A 22142-nucleotide genomic window follows, 5' to 3' on the forward strand; every position below is an offset into this window, starting at 1 on the left:
AAGTTATATGGCAACAAATTGGACAACCTAAAAGAAATGGATAAATTCCTAGATGTATGTATCTGCCAAAATTGAATCAGGAAGAAATAAAAATATTGAACAGACAGATTACTAGCAGTGAAGTTAAATCAGTAATCAAAAAACTCCCAAGAAACAAAAGTCCAGGACCAGACAGCTGCACAGGTGAATTCTGCCAAACATTTAAAGAGGCACATGACTGGCTCAGTTGGAGTGTGCAACTCTTGATATTGGGGTTATGGGTTCAAGATCAAGTTGGGTGTAGATATTACTTAAAAATGAAGACTTTAGAAAAAATAAAGAGCTAATAAGTATTCTCCTCAAGTTTTTCCAAAAATTAGAAGGGAAAGGAAAGCTGCCAAATTCATTCTATGAGATCAACATTATCCTGATACCAAAACCAGTTAAAGATACTACGAAAAAAGAAAACCATAGGCAATATCTCTGATGAACATAGATGCAAAAATTCTCAACAAAATGTCAGCAAACTGAATTCGATAATTAAAAAGTCATTAACCATGATAACATTAAAAAGTCATTCACCATGATCAGGTAGGATTTATTCCAGGGATGCAAGGGTGGTTAAATATTCACAAATCAATCAACATGATACATCATATTAACAGGAGAAAAGATAAAAACTATATAGTCATCTCAGTAGATGCAGAAAAGCATTTGACAAAGTACCACAGCCGTTTATGATAAAAACTGTCAACAAAGCATGTTTAGAGGGAACATACCTCAACATAATAAAGGCCATGTATGAAAAACCAATGTCTAACATCATACTCATTGATGAAAAATCAAGCTTTTTCTCTAAGATCAGGAACAAGAAAATTATGTCCACTTTTAGCACTTTTATTCAACCTAGAACTGGAAGGAAGACCCAGGGATAGCAATCAGATAAGAAAAAGAAGTCAACGGCATCCAGATGGGTAAGGAAGAAGTAAGCCTTTAACTCTTTGCAGATGACATGATACTATACATACAAACCTGAAAGACTCCAACAAAAAACTGCTAACACTGGTAAATAAGTTTAGTAAAATTGCAGGATACAAAATCAGTATACAGAAATTTTGCAGTTCTATATACTAATAATGAAGTAGCAGAATGAGAAATTAGGAAAACAATCCCATTTGCGATTGCACCAGAAAGGATAAAATGCCTAGGAATAAACAATCAAGGAAGTGAAAGAAAGACCTGTGTTCTGAAAACTATAAAATATTGATGAAAGAAATTGAAGGTGAGATACAAATAGATAGTTCATGCTCATAGATTGGGAGAACTAGTATTGTTAAAATGTCCATACTTCCCAAAGCAATCTGCAGATAATGCAGCCTCTATCAAAATGCTGTTGGTGCATTTTTCACAGAAATTAAAAAAAATAATCCTAACATTTAATATGGAACAATTGAAGATTCTGAATAGCTAAAGCAATATTGAAAAAGAACAAAACTGGAGGTGTCACAATTCCAGATTTTGAGATATACTGCAAAGTTTTAGTAATGAAAACAGGATGGTACTGGCACAAAAATAGTCACATAGATCAGTGAAACAGCATTGGCAGCCCAGAACCAAACCCACAGTTATATGATCAACTAATCTGCGACAAAGGTGGCAAGAATATGCAATGGGAATAAGAGAATCTATTCAACAAATTGTATTGGGAAAACTGGACAGCTGCATGAAAAGGAATTAAATTGGACCACTTATGCCATACATAAAAATAAACTCAAAATGGTTTAGAGACCTAGACCTGAAACCATAAAGTTCCTAGAAGAAAACATAGGCAGTAATCTCTTTGACATCAACCATAGGACATTTTTGTATTTATACTTCCTTTGGCAAGGAAAACAAAAGCAAAATGAAACTGTTGAGACTACACCAAAATAAAAAGTTTTTGCACAGTGAGGGAAACCATCAACAAAACTACAAGGCAGCCTACTGAATGGGAGAAGATATTTGCAAATGATAAGGGGTTAATATAAAAAATATATAAAGAAAATACAAATCAACACATAAACACACAAAAATAATCCAATTTAAAAATGGGCGGAGGACATGAATGGACTTTTTTCCAAAGAAGACATATAGACAACCAACAGACACATGAAAAGAGGCTTGAATTCACTAATCATCAAGGAAATGCAAATCAAAACAGCAATGAGATCTCACTTCACAGTTTTAACAGTGGCTAAAATAAAAAAATGGGAAATAACAAGTGTGGAGAGGGACATGGAAAAAAGCTTCATGCACCCACTGGTGGGAATGCAACCTGGTGCAGCCACTATGGAAGATGGTATGGAGGTTCCTTGAAAAACTAAAAACAGAACTACCATATTTACCCAAAGAAAGCAAAAACACTAATTTGAAAAGATATATGCACCTTGAGGTTCATTGCAGCTTTATTTACAATAGTTAAGATATAGCAGCAGCCCATGTGTCTATCTATAGATGAATGAATTAAAAAATGGTAGATATATATAGGCAGTGGAATATTACTCAGCCATCAGAAAAGAATGAAATTTTGCTGTTTGCAAGAACGTGGAAAGATCTTGAAGATATATGTTAAGTGAAATGAGTCAGAGAAAGACAAATGCCATATGATTTCACTCATATGTGGAATTTAAGAAACAAATGAACCAATAAAAAAAGAGATAAAAACCCAGACTCTGGTTACCAGAGGGGAGGCAGGTGGGGGCAATGGGTAAAATAGGTGAAGGGTATTAAACAGCACACTTACTGTGATGAGCGCTAAGTAATGTATAGAATTGTTGAATCACTATATTGTGTAACTGAAACTAATATAACACTGTATGTTAATTATACTTGAATAAAAAAGAAGAGACAAGAAATAGTGACTCAGAATGGTTAAATGACTTGCTTAAGGTCCACTAAAATTACCATTATGTATTAGAACCAGAATTTGAATTCAGATCTTTCAACTTTATGGCTGGAGCATTTCCATTATATCACAACTAACTCTTCCCTAAGAAACTGCAAAAAGAATATTTATGTAACATTTACAATTAGAGAATTCTTTTAATAATAACAATTTTATTCTTATTCCAGTCCTATAGAGATTGGTATTATTATGCACACTGATCATTTAATACCTTATTAAATTAAAAGACCTATGTCTACATGTTGAATGTAGTACTGAGGTGTTATAAAAGTTTTAATTTAATAAATATAAGGAATGCCTCTCCTATTTCCTCATTTACTCATTTTTTGCACAGTTTCTAGTTGTCTTAGTTTTTATTATGTGATGTGTCACGTACTTTGTGCTTCTGTACATCGTCGTGCTTTGTAGCTATAATTCATGCTTCTGTACTTCAACAGCTTTGTAGCTGTTTATTCCCTGTCTCTGGTCTCTTTTTCCCTCCAACTCATCCTACACACAGCTGTTAGAATTCTTTCTCAGACACTGCTTTCATGTTTTCACTCCCACGATCAAGAACCTGCAGTGACTCTCTGTTGCCTTTCTGAAAAATCCAAAATGTTCATCCAGCCTTCAGTCTTACTGCTTTGTTAATTCCAATTTACTATGTTCATTTGTAGATTCATTATGGCACCTACTACATAATATTTAGTCACTCTCATTTTTCTCTATATGTATTTACATACATATTTTTGAGCATTTATTACATTTAAAACACTTTAAATCCTCTGTGCTCTCCTTTCCTACCCGTATGTCTTTCTTTCCTTTGTGTTACTGTGTAGAACATCGTAGAGTACTCTGTACAGGGAGGTCACTGAGTGCTTTAAAAAAAAAACACATTGCAATTAATTTATACAATTTTATAAATAAGTATATGTTCAAAATTTTATTCTTACTATTTTTATCCTATGATTTTGTCTAATTTTTATGTACAAAAGGACTAGAACTATAGTAATTGTGCTTTGTAAATAATTTGCAATATATTGTAGTTATTGTCAAGGTATAATACTAACTCATGACTTTGTTCTGCTTCTTGCCTCCTGTCACTTTCCAATGTTTTTTTCTTGTATACTCTGTAAAAATATAAATAATAGTGTTTGAATATAGATACTTATGAATCCTTAACAATCTGTCATTTTATTCTTACCTTTGGCAGCTGATCTGTCTGCCACTCCACAGGATGTTTGCGTGAAGTGTATAATATCTTGAAGAGAGGAACATTTAGAATAGCTAAGTTGAAATGTGCTCTAGGGAGGAGAATAGTGACCAGGGTAAAAAACATTTAGGCCACTGGCATCGTGCTCTTATCTTTAAATAGTTATAAACCATTTGACAGACTAAGAAGACTGTGAAGGATTTTATGGAGCAAAGGGGTAATTTCTTTATTGATTTGTAGACATAGGAAGATTTTGGGATGTCAAAGAAGCAAGAGGTGCTTATTTATTTTTAAAGATTTTATTTATTTATTTGAGAGAGAGACAGTGAGAGAGCATGAGCAAGGAGATGGTCAGAGGGAGAAGCAGACTCCCCATGGAGCTGGGAGCCCGATGTGGGACTTGATCCCGGGACTCCAGGATCATGACCTGAGCCGAAAGCAGTTGCTTAACCAGCTGAACCACCCAGGCGCCCGAGGTGCTTATTTCTTAATACCATAATGTTTTTATTACTGAAACTAGCTTCTTATCTGGTAACTTGATTTCCTTGACTTTGTTATTTTTTAGAATCGTCTTGGCTATTTTGGGGTCTTGTTTCTTCCATATTAAGTTTAGAATCAGCTTGCCAAATTCTTAAAAAACTCTGTTGGGATTTTGATTTGCATTGCAGTAAATTTTAGATGAACTTAGAATAGGCTTCTTTATGGCATTAAATCTTTATTTATATATAAGGTATATCTCCATGTAATTATGTGTTTAACAGCTTTCAACTAAGTTTTATCATTTTTAATTTTTCTCCATAAACATTTTTGGTAGAATTTTTAGTTGTCTTATTTTTTTGTTGTTGCTGTTGTAAATGTACCATTTTAAAAAGCACTTTTCTTCTGTTGCACATACAGTTGGCTTTTGTATATTGTTCTAGCAACCTGCTGAACTGTATTAATTTTAATAATTTAACTATAAATTCTTTTTTTCATAGCCATAAAATCTACAGTGACAGTTTTCTTTCAAATCTTTTTAGCATAAATTTTTTAAAAAGATTATTTATTTATTTTAGAGAGAGAGAGGGAGTAGAGGAAGAGGGAGAAACAGACTCCTTGCTAAGCAGGCAGCCCCACGTGGGGCTCAATCCCAGGATCCTGGGATCATGACCTGAGCTGAAGGTAGCTGCTTAACCAACTGAGCCATCCAGTTGTCCCAGCCATAAACTTCTTTTAAATCTTCAAAATCTGGGGCACCTCGGTGGCTCAGTAGTTAAGTTCCTTCTTTCGGCTCAGGTCATGATCTCAGGGTCCTGGGATTGAGCCCCACATTGGCTTGATCCTGCTTAGTGGGAAGCCTGCTGCTCCCTCTCACACTCCTCCCGCTTGTGTTCCCTCTCTCACTGTGTGTCTCTCTGTCACATAAATAAATAAAATCTTTTAAAAAATAAACAAGTAAATAAATTTTCAAAAGCTTTCATATTTGAAAATTTGAGGATAAAAATTAGTTTAAAGACCTCAAAATTAGTAATCCAGAGAAACCTTTATTTTGTCCATGAAAAAAATGTGTTCCTGAGAGGTAATGTGATGTTTAAGGTTAACAACTATTTGGTGGCAGACGTAACACTAGAATTCTGGTTATAGTGATTATATTATACTATGTTGTCCAATTCATCATTATTAATAAGTAAAATATTAAAAAGGATAAGTGAAAGCAATTAATTAAAAATAAAGATAAATGTTGATACGCTTTATGAAGCTGATTTTTGCATGATAATATACTTAGTTTACTAATGTAAACAATAATCTAATAACCTTACCAAAATTATAATAGCTCATCTTCAGAGTTTTGTCATTACAAGCTTTCTCTAGAGCTATTCATCTATTTCAATTTGAAGATAACTTAGAAAGTTATTTTTATTTTCACTTTGGTACCTCCAATAAAGTGAACCTACTGGTGTTGTACCTAGTATTTATATCAGAACATGCGATAACTTGATTTCCTGGGTATTTGTGATTACCTTGTTACATAGTCTTAGAGCACCTGGTGGCTCAGTTGGTTAAGTGTCTGGCTCTTAATTTTGGCTGGGGTCATGACCTCAGGGTCATGGGATCAAGCCCTAAATCAGGCTCCATGTTCAGCAGGGAGTCTGCTCGAGGTTGTTTTCCCATTCCTCTCTTTCCCTTTCTGTTCCTTTTCCTGCTCACGTGTTTTCTCGCTCTCACTCTCTTTCTCTAAAATTAATAAATAAACAAATTAAAAAAAAATAGTCTTATTGTATGTTTGTTTTATAGTCAGTTATGTCAGTTGAAATTCAGGTGCTTCCAAGGATCACGTAAATGTAAGGAAATCATAATTTATCTGGGAGGCAATTAGCAGAGTATTTGAGAGTACAGGCTGTTAGTAAAACACTCTTTGTAGATGATAGTAAATACAGAAGATCCCAAAGACTCCAACAAAACCCTGTTAGAGCTAATAAACAAATTCAGTAAAGATGCAGAATATAAAATCAGTGTACAAAAGTCTGTTGTTTCTGTATACTAATAGCAAACTATCAAAAGGGGAAATTAAGAAAATCCTGTTTACAGTTTTATCGAAAAATAATAAAGTACCTAGGAATTAATCAAGGAGGTAAAAGACCTATACATTGAAAACTATAAGGCATTAATGAAAAAAATTGAGGAACACAAATAATTGGAAAGATATTCTGTGCTAATGGATTAGAAGAATTAATATTGTTAAAATGACCGTACTACCCAAAGCAATCTACAAATTCAGTGCAGTCTGTATCAAAATTCCAGTGGCATTTTTCACAGATGAAAAAGCAGTCCTAAAATTTGTATGGAACCCCAAAAGACCCCAAATAGACAAAGCAATTCTGAGAAAGAAAAAAACAGTTGAGTCATCACACATCCTGATTTCAAACTATAGTACAAAGCTATAATACTCAAAAACGCTATGGTATTGGCATGGGAATATATGCAGCCCAATGGAACAAAATTGAGAGCACTGGAATAAATCTGTACATATGTGGTCAGTTAATTTACAACAAAGAAGTGAAGAATATAAAATGGTGAAAGGAAGTTCTCTTCAATACGTGATGTTAGGGAAACTGCAACGTGCAAAAGAACAAAACCGGACCACAACTTATATTGTACACAGTCATCAACTCCAGATGGATTAAAAACTTGAAGGTAAGACCTGAAACCATAAAACATTGAGAAGAAAACATTGGCAGTAAATTCTGACATCAGTCTTGGTGATGATTTTTTAAATTTGATAAGAGAAGCAGAAATCAATAAGTGGGATTATATAAAACTAAAAAGCTTCTGTACATCAAAGGAAACCATCAACAAAATGAAAATGCAACCTACCAAATGGAAGAAAATATCTATGAATCACATATCTAATAAGGGGTTATATGTATAAATATATAAAGAACCTCTATAACTCAATAATAAAAAAAAGAAATAATTCCAGTAGAAAACGGTCAGAGGATCTGAATAGACATTTTCCAGAGAAGATATGCTGATGGCAAATAAGTATATGAAAAGGTTCTTAATATTACTAGTCATCAGGGAAATGCAAATCAAAACTGTGCTATCACCTCCCACCTATTAGAATGGCTATTACCAAAAAGATAAGAAATAACAAGTGTTGGTAAAGATATGGAAAAAGAACTCTCATGCACTGTTCGTAGGAATGTAAATTAGTACCTCCACTATGGAAAAAGATAAAGTTTCTCAGAAAGTTAAAAGTAGTACTAACATATGATCCAGCAATTACATTTCTGGGTATTTATCCAAAAGAAAGGAAAACACTAATTCAAAAAGATACCTGCACCTTTGTGTTCATTGTAGTTTTATTTACAGTAGCTGAGACGTAGAAACAACCTAAGTGTCTATGGAAGAATGGATGGATAAAGAAGATGTGGTATGTATACACAATGGAGTATTATTTAGCTACAGAAGAAGGAAATTCTGCTATTTGTGACAACATAGATGGACCTCTGGAGGCATTACCCTAAATGACATAAATGAGAGGAAAACAAATACTGTATGATCTCACTTATATGTGGAATCTTAAAAAAATTGAGCTCATAGATACAAGGAACATATCAGTGGTTGCCAGAGGCAGGGGGTAGGAGGTGGGCAAAATGGGTAAAAGTGGTCAAAAGGTGCAATTTCCAGGGGCACCTAGTTAGCTTGTCAGTTAAGCCATCTGACTCTTTATCTCAGCTCAGGTCTTGATCTCAGAGTCATTCAGGCTCTGCATTGGGTTCCACGTTGAGCATGGAGCCTACTTAAAAAAAAAAAGTATAGGGACGCCTGGTGGCTCAGTTGGTTAAGCAGCTGCCTTCGGCTCGGGTCATGATCCCAGTGTCCTGGGATCGAGTCCCACATCAGGCTCCTTGCTCGGCGGGGAGCCTGCTTCTCCCTCTGTCTCTGCCTGCCATTCTGTCTGCCTGTGCTCGCTCTCTCCCCTTTCTCTCTCTGATAAATAAAATCTTTAAAAAAAAAAAAGTATAAACCTACAGTTATAAAATTGGTAAGTACTGGAGATGTAATGCACAGCGTGGTGAGGTTAAAAAAAAAAAAAAAGTACAAACTCTAGAGTCAGGCCAGACTACAAAGTCTGATCTAAGTTCAGAAGTAGGCAGGAATGATGACTTACATTGCTTTTGCTTCAGATAGCTACCAGACCAACAAAGAAGCAATGCAAAGTATATGTGAGATAAGAATATGAGTAAGTGGCTACAGCTTTCCTCTACTTGTTTGTTACCATGGCGATCCTGAATTTGGTAGTTCGTGCAGCCTGCGAAGTGTGAGAAACCAGCCAGGTCAGAGGAATCCAGAACCGTCACCAGCGGAAGGGCCATCTTGTCTGTCATTCAGAAGTTCTGCCTACTATCCAGGCAATTTCTTGCTGTGCCTGAAATTTCTGTTTACATCTTTTATTTCCTACTGTATCATCAGGCCTTACGCAAACCTGGGAAGGGCCTGTAAAAGTCCCTGGTAGTTTGTTGATCGTGGACAAACTATTTAATCTCTCTCAACCTTAGTGCCCTTTTTTATGAGATGGAAGAAGAAGACCTATATGGGGTAAATTTTGGTGGTTCATCAGTTCAGCTGGGAGTAATTCCCAGCTCCCTTGCATCATTCCACAATTTCATGAATCAGCCTGTCATTTTTTTCTGATTATTGCATTGGCCTAGCATCAACTGACTTGGCATTAATTTAATGATTCTGAATACTAGTTTTACTGTGACAGTCTTCATTAACATAAGAAAGGTCATAAAAGGGTACAGGTTTGTAATTTGAGCCATTTTGAGTTAGGAGTTGCCTATACAAACCAGGCAGGTGTAATATGCTTCTTAGTAAGAAAAGGAGAAAGAAGCAGATGCTTGTAGAAGAGCTGAGTCACTTGAGTGGCAAAACACTGGGATCTATAACATTTCACAGGTTTTTATTATTGCAGTCTCAAACTACTATCTGGTCTATGTAAGGCTTTTTTCTTGAATTTTCATTGAATTATATGCCATGCTAATAATTCGTCTTCCTTCTTTGAACTAGTTTTAGTGATTCATTACAAATAAGAGAGCCTAACTAGAGTACATATTAGGGTGTGGATAAAGGGTTTATAACAAAGCCCTTTTCTAATATAAAAAAAATTGACTTTTGTTCACTTTATAACTCTATTCTGTTGGATATAAAAAGGTAGGCAACATTGCTTTTGGTAAAATTGATTAGATAACTGTAAGTGGACTGGGACAAATAAGTCAATCAATGAATCAATCACAAGTACTTGAGAAGGCCATACCTTTGGGCTTTTCTGAGTGGGAGGAGTTTTCTAACTGGGTTTGTTCCTTGGAGGGACCCTGAAAAGTATGTCTATGGAGGTATTGCATAAGATGTTGACTGTAGCTGGGTGTGAGGTTTCTAAGCCAAAGTGGATATTCTGCCCACCCGTATAAGTCTCACTACCTCATCCTTGAGTTACTATCTGAGGCACCAAAAAGAATAGCTTGGGAGGATCACATACACATATACACTTGTGCCATGCTGTTAGCTACAGCCTCTTAGACTTGAAAGAGAAAGTCCTGGACAGTTACGTATATTGCCATAGATTGTCGTGAGGGTACTCTCATGGAAGAGGAATGTCTAGCAGTTTTAATATTTTGCTGCTGTCACAAATAGCCACAAATTTAATGGCTTAAAATAATGCACACTAGTTTTGGACATCAGAAGTCCAAAATGTGTCATCAGATCTGTGTTCCTTCTTAAAGCTCTAGGGGAAAATTTGTTTCCTTATATTTTCCAGCTTCTAGAGGGTGCTTGTTTTCCTTGGCTCATGGCCCTGTTCTCCATTTTGAAAGCCATCAGCATAATATCTTTAATGATGGTTCTGTTGTCTGTTTCTGCTATCACATTACCTTTGCTGACTCTGATCCTCTTGCCTCTCTCTTATAAGGACCCCAGTGATTACATGGGTTTACCCAGATACTTCAGGGTAACCTCCCCATCTCAAGATCCCTAACTTAATCACATCTGCAAAGTTGCTTTTATCTTTAAAGTTAATGTATTCACAGTTTCTGGGGATTAGGACATGGGTATCTTTTAAGGCCATCTTTTAAGTCTACCTGCTTTACTGGCAAATGTTTCCTGTTCTTTCTTCTTCTAACTGAATTTGATGCCAAGTGTGGTCATCTTGAATGTCCAATGGATCCTATCAAGAAGACAAGTGGTGTGATAGATAGGAGTGTTTGGAAAACTGGAAAAGTGAGGAATCATGAAACCCAAGAAGAGCTGGCCAAGAAAATAATGCCATGTAAGAGGTGCACTCAGTTCCTAATGAGTTAGATGAGTAGAATTAGGATTTTAATAGTTTGAAGAGTTCATGGGAAGCAAGGAAGTAGGAAAAGTGACTGGAGGATGTTGACTGAGAATGAAGGAGAAAGGGAACATAGACTGAGGGGACTTAGAACTGAGACAAATTTTTGATTTTGAGACAGAAGGAACTTATATAGGTTAGGGGAAGTTGCCAAAAGAAGGGAAACGTAGAAACTGGAAGAGAGGGAATAAAATTAATTTGGGGTTTTAATGTATCTTTATTGACCCTTCCATTTATTACACTGATGTTTTCTAAAGTAGATTGAAAAATTGGGGGGAACCAATAAAATGCCTGATGCATTTGAGGTTGTATGACTGAGGATGGGTACTAGGTTGGTCTGAGAAATAGGGAGGAAGGCAACTGGTGGGGGTTGGGGTGGAATATGCACTAATTTAATCTACTTCTTTTCTCCTTCTTACCTTTTTCCCTTTTCCAACCAATAAATATATGTTCAGAGTTTGTGATGTTTAGAATACACCTGCTAGTTTGTATGATTTAAACTGAAGTGGGGATAGAGGAAGAGAAAAGTGTAGAAGAGTAAACTGTGGCCTCCAAGAAAAAACGTAAGTGTTTGGGTGGTAGCAATGGGAGTGACCACAAAATAAGTCATACTAAACTTGATATTTCACCATGGAAAGTGGTGGTAATAATAAGTATTTCTAAGAAAGTCCTGAGTATTCTAATGGAGAATTGATTAAAAAAAAGTAATTCTCTGTCACATTATATCTGATTCTTTCTGAAGTGTTAAAAAGGTAAGTGAAATTAACATTTGTGGACATAATTTGATTTCTTTGGAGAAAAGATATCTCATATATTTTTATATTAGTTTCTAAGGATTTGACCTGAGCATAAGCAGGAGGTTACTCATTTCAGTAAAAAGTATCCTGACATTAAATCCTTAACGCCCACCTGTTATCTTTCATTTAACATTATATCCATGCCCAAGGCTTCCAATCTTGAAATTCAGTTGTTATTTTAGAAAGTAAAACCCTTATTAATCAGAACTTAATTTACCTAAAATGTCAGTTTTTCTCCTCTGTATTAGATGCAAAGGACAATCAAATAATACCTTAATAGGGATTTTGTTCTAACAAATATGTTTTAGGTTTTATCCTGGGCAAATAAAATCCAACTTAATTTCCTGCATTTCATTGAATTCTGTTTATAATGTTACATTTGATAAAATAGATATTCAAATGTTAGCTTTCGTATACAAATAAGATTTTTGTTTAGTAGACTGTTCTTAGGAAAGTAGTTTAGATATTGTCTTTTTTTTTTTTTTTTTTGGCACATTTCACTATTTATTTAGATGTTTAGCTTCCACACTGGGTTTTTACAAGCTGGTGAACCCTGACAAACTATTTCTCTCATGGACCTGTAACTACACATTACAAGATAACATAAGTATATGGTTGGACTAACATCAATACACATCACTGTTTTATCAATTATATAAAAAATTATCAAGTATCTAAATACTGAGTTACACAGCTCAAAAGCATACAAAAATTAAATGCTCAATTCTACTAGCCGAAACCTACTTCTTTTTTTTGCAAGGGAGGTTAGGAAGAGAAGGAAAAAAGGCATACTTTAATAAAAATACAACTGGTAAACAGTTTCAAATAGGTATGGAAAAATAATAAGAATTTTGTGATTAGGAATTATTATAGCTACAATAATAAATCATCTCTACCTTTAAAAAATGTTTACTAAATTAAAGAACATATTCTACATATTCTGCATAAGACAAAGATAGTATCATACTAGAAATATTGAATAACCTTCTCTTATTCCTTTTTTAGGTTTTCTCTGTTAAGTTGCACCCAAGAGTGCAACCATTAAATTAACTATAAGGCTTTTTTGCCTGGAGGCATTAAAGGTGTGCTTCTGTGCAATGCAGATTTTTAAGATAGAGGTTTTCCATAACAGTACAAACAGTACATAGCAGTACAAAGTCAGATCTGTAAAAAGGCATTAAATAATCACTGTACAACTTGATAAAAAATCAGTGGTTATGTTAACCTGATATATACTAGTATGAATGTGGGCAATGTAAACATAAAGTGAGCAAACAAATAACTGTATAGTCTTTGATTCCAGTGTTTGAAATAACTGAAGGAATGAACCATATAAGAGCTAGCATGTTCCTAGTTCCTAGGTTTTAGTTCTATAGGATACTAAAAATACACAAGTGTTATTTATATTGAATATTTTGGTACCTGATCTGTCTATATGTCTTATGTATTGATAAGATTCTGGCATGGGAATAGATTTAAAGACTTAAGACTCTGTACTGCATGATTTCAGGAAAGGTCGGCTGGTACAAATGTTAAGGAAATTTTAACTGCTGAACTGTTAAGTGTCCAGAAAGGTTGGCTGTAACCCAAACATAGAGATTCTGTGCAGCATGTAACCTGATAAAACTGCTTTTTTCAGTATTCCTATAGAAGTTTCATTAGACATATTCACCAAGCCAACTTCTTGGCTAATATGCACAGCAAATTATATTCCATCTGAAGTTCCACTTCCAAGACAGTAGCGTCAGGCACCCCAGTTTTATTGGCCATTGATGTCTCTGCAGCACAGACACATTCTATAGTGATACTTCTCTAAATACAAAAATTGCTTGATGTTAAAGCTCCATAGCTGCTTTTGTCTTATGATCTGTACGGGACCTTTATGTTTCATTCCTAAGCACATAAGCATTGGAGCTTTCCCATGGCCTGCAACCAGTGAACGAACAGCAGCACAACAACCAGGTTCTTCTCAAAACTTGATTTTTGCAAGACTTATCCAGTTATCAGTAATCTGGTTAGATGGTGGTACAGCTTCATCAAAAGGCCACTCAAGAACATGGATACCGGGGCGCCTGGGTGGCTCAGTGGGTTAAAGCCTCTGCCTTCGGCTCAGGTCATGATCCCAGGGTCCTGGGATCGAGCCTCATGTCGGCCTCTCTGCTCTGCAGGGAGCCTGCTTCCTCCTCCTCTCTCTCTCTGCCTGCCTCTCTGCCTACTTGTGATCTCTGTCTGTCAAATAAATAAATAAAATCTTTAAAAAAAAAAAAAAGAACATGGATACCTTCCTTTTCCATAAGAACAGTGTCATACATTGCTTTCTATACTCTTACTATAGTGGTAATGCCATACTTCTTATGTTTGGTTGGATTGTAGATAATAAGAAATATATTGTATAGCTAGCCGCCATGGGAGTTGAACAGTTCATTTAAGTCATGTTCATTTAGTTTAAAATATTTGTTAGAGTTATGAACTAATTTTAAAAATTGCATATAGAAATTATATAAAGAAACTTGAAACCTCCACTTGAAATTCTCAGTGCTGTGAGTATAGTTGGAGTAATGGGAAATGAAATGAACCTCCTAACAAGAGGCAGGAAATCTTCAATCCACTAATATCGAACAATGGAAAGGAAGAACACTGAGGATTACCCCATCTAGGTCAGAAGTGGAAAATGCTTTGCAGATTTCAATTCAACACTTCTGTGGTCAGGCTAACTGCTCTTCTGTGGCTTCTTAGAGTGCTAATGAATTTCTATAGTTCTCTTGCCCTCATAAAAGTCACACTGTGCTTGGCAGTAATTTTTTCTGTCCTTTGGAAACTTCATAAATGTGTGATGATAGAAAAGAATATACTTACTCATTGAAGATTGTAGCTTAATCCTACAGTGGGTACCGAGGTGGCAGTGACACAGGTGGTAGTGGCTACTGCTACAGGACAGGGCGTCCGTGGTGGCCAGGTGCAGGGGAGGCTGTGCAAGTCTCCTTGGGGCACTAGGCTTGTACTGGGTTTTGAGAAAGAGTTGAAATTAGAACTTTCCAGTGCCCAGGCTTTTTAAATCATATTTATTGTAATTTTAAAAAGATTTGGGGGAGATTTTTCCCAGTTTTTAAAGGTGAAAACAGACTTAAAATCCATAGGTCTATAATTAAATGATTCATTTAAAATTTTAAAAATGTTTGTAATGAAGTTTGAACATAAATTTCATAGAGCCATGGAAAATAGAAATACTAAGTTATGATTCTTATGAGGAAAAGTGATGTCCGTTTAATATTTGTTGATGTGAGTATAGAAATTACTAAAGGTTTATTGTTGTTATTGTTTGATTTTGCTCATTACTTGGGAGTGGAGTAAAAGCCAGGGTATTCCATTGTGCCAAAGAATGCAGCAATAGATGGAAAGTGTATGGGCTTGGAAATAAAATCTCAACTCCTCTGCTTACCAGCCTTGTAACTTTGGGCAAGTGGTGTGACCTCAGTGAATTTCCTTATCTTTAGAATGAAGACAGTCATAATCTTCAGGATTGTTGTGATTTAGTGAGGATGAAGTATCTGATAGGACTGCGGCACAGTGCCTGTTACAGTCTACTTGTTTCCACCATCCTGTCCCTACCCCATTACCTATAGCATATTGTGACTACATTTTAAATACTAGTAATCATCACTTCTGTGTTAGAACTGGAAGAAATTTTAAAAGTTCCTTACTCAGAATTCTACCTTCCCTTTTTGTTTTTAATTTGCTTGTCTACTAAAAATCCATGTTCAAATTTGTTTCTGGAAGTTCTACCATGCTGTTTGACATAGCTCTTCTGAATTTAAATCCGTTTTCTTTTTTACTCTCAAGAAATGAAGTACAGTGGTTCATTCTGTAATCTTAACCTTATTTCCATTTTTCTATAACTTATACTCTTATTTTTTGATAATTTTATTAAAATGTGAATATATTTGATAATTTGGATAAAATACTGTAGTAAGTGGTTGTACAATTTAATACGGAATCAAATTCATTTCATTGAACGCTATTGCTTCGCTTCTCGGCCTTTTGGCTAAGATCAAGTGAAGAAAACACATTGTTGAACTACATTCAATTGAGATTCATTATTATCTTCCAGTTAATTACTCTTTTTATATTTTTCTTCTTTAATTTTTGTCCAAGTTGATTCTTATGATGAAATCGAAGAGCAAAGTGGTAGCAAAATATTCTTCACTGGTGTTTGGTCTATCCTTTGGCAAACAGATTTTTTTAAAAAATGATAAAACTGATACCTCAGAAGCACAAGCTTCCAAATTCTCTCTCTCTCTTTTAAAATATTTTATTTATTTGAGAAAGAGAGAGAATAAAAGAGAGCAAGCATACGAGGAGGAAGGTCAGAGGGAGAAGCAGACCCCCTGCTGAGCAGGGAGCCTGATGTGGGACTGATCCTAGGACTCCAGGATCATGACCTGAGCTGAAGGCAGTCGCTCAACCAGCTGAGCCACCCAGGCGCCCAGCCTCCAACTTCTCTTGATGAAAAGAATATCTGACTCTTACTTAATGTCCAGAGAAAGTTAAGAGGACCTTTTGATTTTTTTTTTGTTATTTGAGAATGGAAGTATACCAGAGAAGACATATTGTGGGTATTTGCTAGTCAAAATATGCAATTCAGGTGTTGTGATCAGGTATTAGGAGAGGGCTTATAGCATTCTGAAAATTTTACATATAGACTGTTAAAATCTACTGGTGTTAAGCAAGACTCCAAGGTACTTGATGTGAAGTGGTTGAATTGGGAGACATGATTATGGGAATCATGGGAGACATGATTATATCAGTGCAGATCATTACAGAAAAATAAGAAAAGTAAAATTTCTATTAGGCATGAGAATATGGGGGTGCCTGGGTGGCTCAGTGGGTTAAAGCCTCTGCCTTCGGCTCAGGTCATGATCTTAGGGTCCTGGGATCGAGCCCCGCATTGGGTTTTCTGCTCAGTGGAGAGCCTGCTTCCTCCTCTCTCTCTCTCTGCCTGCCTCTCTCTGCCTACTTGTGATCTCTGTCTGTCAAATAAATAAATAAAATCTTTAAAAACAAAACAAAACATGAGAATATGTGAAAGACTGTACATATTGATTCCCATTATGATGGAGTATATGCAAAATATCAAGATTTTTAAAAATTTTATCCTATGTATTTTGACAAAAATACATTATGCTTGATCAGTGGCATTCATTAATGCAACATTCTTTATTTGACTATTGACTATTTCTTTTTTTTTTATTAAAGATTTTATTTATTTATTTGACAGAGAGAGATCAGAAGTAGGCAGACAGGCAGGTGGGGGAGGGGGGAAGCAGGCTCCCTACTGAGCAGAGAGCCCGAGCTCGATGGCAGGATCCTGAGATCATGACCTGAGCAGAAGGCAGAGGCTTAACTCACTGAGCCACCCAGGTGCCCTGGCTGTTGACCATTTCTGTGAGGCATCCATAATGGTTGAGAAGTACAGTAACTTATAATTTGGGTAATAAAATATACAGATTTGAATTCCAAGCCTTGAGGCTGGTGTGCCTGAGTAAGTCAGTAAACCAGTTAGTGGGAAGTTGAGCAAGGGAAAATGGGAAAAGATGAAAAACAAAAACAAAAACTTGCTATGGGAAAGGAGAAGGGTGTTGGTGAGGCATCTCTGCTGTTTGCCTCCTCCCCCATATAGGAAGAGTGGTTAAGATTGGGGAGTGTTTGGAAGCAGAGATGAAGCAGTGAAAGCTTAGATATAGGCTACAGATGTAGGTGCAGATGATTGAGAGTGACAATGTGAGGTTTGGTGGTAGAAAAGACCTGGTGAGGGAAGGGCCAGCAGCAGGATGTAATCCCATTGCCTTTTTGTAGAAAAGAGTCAGGGGCTTTTGGGAATTGATTGGAGACTGTAGAACATGAACCCCTGTACCTCTCCGAAGTTCTGTTCTCCAATTTTTGAATTCAAGTGGGTACTTAAAATTTCGAGTTACACTTTACTGTACTTAAAGGAGAAATTTTATGCTCTAATGCTATTCTTTAATTGAAAATTTGCTAAGGTCTCTAGATAGTTCCATTTAGAATTTCAAGGGCCTATTTTATATCAGTTATGTGCTATAAATATTGAACAGCAATAATGAGTTCATGCATTTACCTTAATCACCTGAGTTGATTAAATTATCAATATAAAACAAAACACATGATTATATCCTTCCAAATCCTAGTTCAAGTAACTTAAGGTAATACAGGATTGTTTTTCTTTTTCTTTCTTTCTTTCTTTCCTTTTTTTTTTTTTTTAAGATTTTATTTATTTATTTGACAGAGATCACAAGTAGGCAGAGAGGCAGGCAGAAGGGGGGGGGGGAAGCAGGCTCCCCACCAAGCAGACAGCCTGCTGCGGGTCTCGATCCCAAAACCCTGGGATAATGACCTGAACTGAAGGCAGAGGCTTTAACCCACTGAGCCACCCAGGCGCCCCAATACAGGATTGTTAAAAGCAAATAAATGATCATGTCAAACCAAGTGGGTTGGAATCCTGACTACTATTTACTAGCTTTGTGACCTGAGACATGTTACTTAACTTCTGTGTGCTTAAGTTTCATAACCTGTAAAATAGGGATATAATAATACACATCTTGGAAATAATGTATGAGATAATTATACTAGCTAGATCTACCCTCATGTGACATGTCTGCTGCTGTTGATTTCCTGTCTCTGCAATGCAGTTTTTGAGCTTTATTTTTGAGTGTAGTAATGCCACTTGTTTGACATTTGGCAAATTGAAAGTAATTCAGAAAATCCTAATGGTCTAGAACCTGTGGCTAACAGATTTGTTAGGATTAGTTTCACAGCACATTGGTGATGAGATTTATTAACTTGGATATTCCTCAAGACATGGAAGAAAAGGAGGAGAAAAGCCTAAAAGTAAATTATTCTGGCATCAAGCTAATGATTTTACAACAAAATTTGTTAAATTTGCTTGGTCCTATAGTCACTGCTTTGCTACAGAAGCAATAATCTACAGAGTATCTGAATAATTTATGTCAGGGGGTAGGGGGAAGCAGCACCTATGAGCAGAAACCCAAATATTTAAGAGACCATTAAAGATCCCTGTGATTCTCAGATCTGCTGCCTTAATTTCAGCTACTGTTCTACATTGGGATGTTGATATTACTGATGATAAAGCTGGTGATACTAGTTCTAGGAAATAAAGATGCTCTCAGGTTGAATTATCTGATTGGTAGCATGGCTATAGAGTGGATAGCAGTTTTAAGTGAACATTTAAAAAACATTTTTACCAACGCAGTAATTTATTTAAATTTAATTCAGTGAAAAATTTTTATTAAGGTAATACCAGCCTATTAATAAATGAAGAGTTATGCTTTTTGAAATGTCATGCTCTAATGGTGTAGGGAAGTGAAAGATACTTATCTATTTAAAATGGGTTTTTTTTTAACCCATTGGTTGCTGGTTCCTGATTGGGTCAAGGAAGAACTTTAGGGAGGTGAGTAAAAGAATGGCCTAGCAGCCTTGATGCAGGGTTTATCTGTTCCTTTAATGTTTGGCAAACATAATGGAATATATTTATTTTAGACCATTTCCCCCCCACATGTTTCTCAAATTGTGCTTCATGCCTTCTTTTTTGAGATGGTTTAAAATTTCATTTTTATTTTAATTGTACTTAAAATCTATATAAGCACAATAAGGGTATTCTTGATCATGGTATTAAACCAGATACCAAAGAGTAGTAAGGGAAGAGAATATACTTAATCTATAAGAGGAAAGAAGTTATGCTTCACTAATACTCATTATGTATATTTAAAGTAGCAAATACATATCACACACAAATTAGTTGATATACATAGATATGTCCTCATATTTTTTTAACTAATAGGAATGCATGATTTAAAATATGTGGAGTGGGCCTGGGGCGGTTAGTTGCTTAAGTGTCTGACTCTTGCATTTGGCTCAGGTCTGATTTCAAGGGCAGTGAGATCAAACCCCACCTCCTCCCGCTCAGCACTGGGCAGGGCCTGCTTAAGATTTGACCTCTCCCTCTTCCCCTTCCCCTGGCTTGTGCTTTCTTTCTAAAAAATAAAAATAAAATAAAATATGTGGAAACTCACATAAACAACCGACATATTGTTTGGATTCAAACCCAATTTGAACTTCATACAATTTCTGTGCTCACTTTTTCTTTTGGTTTTGTGTTGAGAGAAGGCCATATTGCCATATGCTTTGTCATGTGATGTAGGTTTTGCAGGGCCTTGAATAGAGTGTGAGAGTTGAGTCACCACACATGGTAGTATAGGATTGCCAGACTGTAAGAATATCGTTTTTATATCAATTGGATATATTTTGTCTTAATTTTACTAAGATACAAAGCAAGTTGCTGTCATTATTTATAGGAATGTAGTAGTATGTCTTCATGTAGATTTATTTTCTTTGGTTTTGATTCCAGCAGTGATTGATCTGATATCCACTCGGTAAAAACTTAGTAACTGCTGGGTTGCTAACTGGATATTCTAGTGAAAAGGACACTTCAAGGAGTCGACAAGTTAGATTTCATAATAACTGATGTTCAAAGAATGTTTACTGACAGAGTTTTAAATATAAGATCTGATCCCTGAAGTCAAGTAATATAACAGGAATTTCTGAATTGCATTTTATACAACATACTTTTGTGAACATTTTCTGTATTATCGAGTTATATTGTAGTGTAGATATCAAAATACAAAAAAATGAAGTGTAGTACCAGGCCTGATGTTATCTCTTTCTCCTGTTAAATACAGTAGTGGTCAGTTAGTTTTATCAAAATAATATCCTCCTTCAAATGGAGTTAATGTGTTTAGAGTGTTATTAGTTTGGTAGTTTTGTTAAAATGTGATTTATAATTTTGTATTTATTTGTAGTTTTATAAGAACCATAAGCCTAAGGAGTTAACTTTCATTTATATATGTAAGTTTCATTACACAAATAACTTAACACCCGGACGAAGTGAGAATTTTTTTTTTCCCCTCCAGGAAAGAGTTCTGAACATTTCTTAAGTTTTAGAAACAGTGGATAAGAATATGTAGTTGGACTTCTAAACCTTTGAAATTGTTTTTTTCCAGTCCTGTTTTTCTAATCGATTATCCACAAATAAAATGATTTTTTAGAAATGTTATGTTAACTGAGGGTTATAATACTTATATGGAGGCTCAAAATTATCTGCAGGAAAGATGTTGATTGAATTTATGATTTTTTTTAGATTTATTTATTTATTTAGAAAGACAGAGAGAGAGAAAGCAGGGAGAGGAATGGGAGTGGAGGAAGAAAGAAAGAATCTTAGGCAGACTCCCCGCTGAGCACGAGCCAGGAAGGAGCCAGGATGATGTGGGACTTGATCCCACAACCCTGAGATCATGACCTGAGCCGAAATCCAAGAGTTGGATCCTTAACCGACTGAGCCACCCAGGCATCCCTGAATTTATAATTTTAAGCTGAAATTATGCTTCTTTATAACATTGACATTGTATGGATATTGAATGATCATTTAATTTCATAGATTAAAATTAACTTAAATAAATGGCCTAAAGGAATACCTTTATAATTGAGATTTAGAGATAGTTCAGTCTTATTTAATAGTGGCTTATAACAAAAAAGGTGATTGGTAATAACTTAATGTAAGTTAGTCATATTAAGTTATGAAAAAAGAGAAGATGTATTTTCCATTTTAAGAGGAGCAACTTTCACCATTCTGTGAGCATGAATCAGTAACAGCTGAAGATCTGATCTTTGAATGCGGCAGGGTTGGAACCCTCTCAAAATAGAAATCTAGCCAATTTTCAAGAAAAATCACAATGTTTCAGTTTTGAACTTTAATGTATTTGGAACATATGTAGCAGAACACTTTCTTCTTGCTATCTCCTGCCAAACTAATTATGTATACCACATTAATTTTTCCCTTATGTTTGGGAAGCTCAAGTATATATGGTAGAATTGCCTGATTCATGTTCACCATTTTTAATGGTAAGATCAAGATCAGAAGTATTTAAGATAAATTTTATAATTTTCTCTAAAAGAAAATATATGCAAAAATGAAAATGTTTCATTCACCCCCCGATATTTATTGAATACTTACTATATGCCAGGCTCCTTTACTAAACCTGAGTGTAAGTGATACGGCAGTGAACAGAATAGAGAAAGACCCAGTCCTCAGAGAGCTTATATTCCAATAGGAGTGGTGGTGGGAGATGATGGGGATTTCAAATTCATAAATGACCTGTAGAAGATAAAACATGTAATGAGAATGGAGTAGCTCAACTGAGATTGGAATGATAGGAAGATTTGGGAGAAGTCTAAATTTCTTTGGTGAGTAGCCCCTAAACTGGGAAAGGC

General features: G+C 35.5%; 1 protein-coding gene and 1 long non-coding RNA gene across 2 annotated transcripts in view; both read left to right on the forward strand.

Annotated features, from left to right (window-relative positions):
• Positions 1–22142, forward strand: part of PIGK (phosphatidylinositol glycan anchor biosynthesis class K) — a 123297-nt gene that overhangs the window by 14907 nt on the left and 86248 nt on the right. The window lies entirely within an intron of this gene.
• On the forward strand, positions 8366–8719 carry LOC116566931. The gene is made up of 2 exons (XR_004276051.1): positions 8366–8411; positions 8620–8719. It is a non-coding gene; the product is annotated as an uncharacterized LOC116566931 (long non-coding RNA).

The sequence above is a fragment of the Mustela erminea genome, chromosome 10 (genome assembly GCF_009829155.1).
Source record: "Mustela erminea isolate mMusErm1 chromosome 10, mMusErm1.Pri, whole genome shotgun sequence".
Taxonomy (NCBI): domain Eukaryota; kingdom Metazoa; phylum Chordata; class Mammalia; order Carnivora; family Mustelidae; genus Mustela; species Mustela erminea.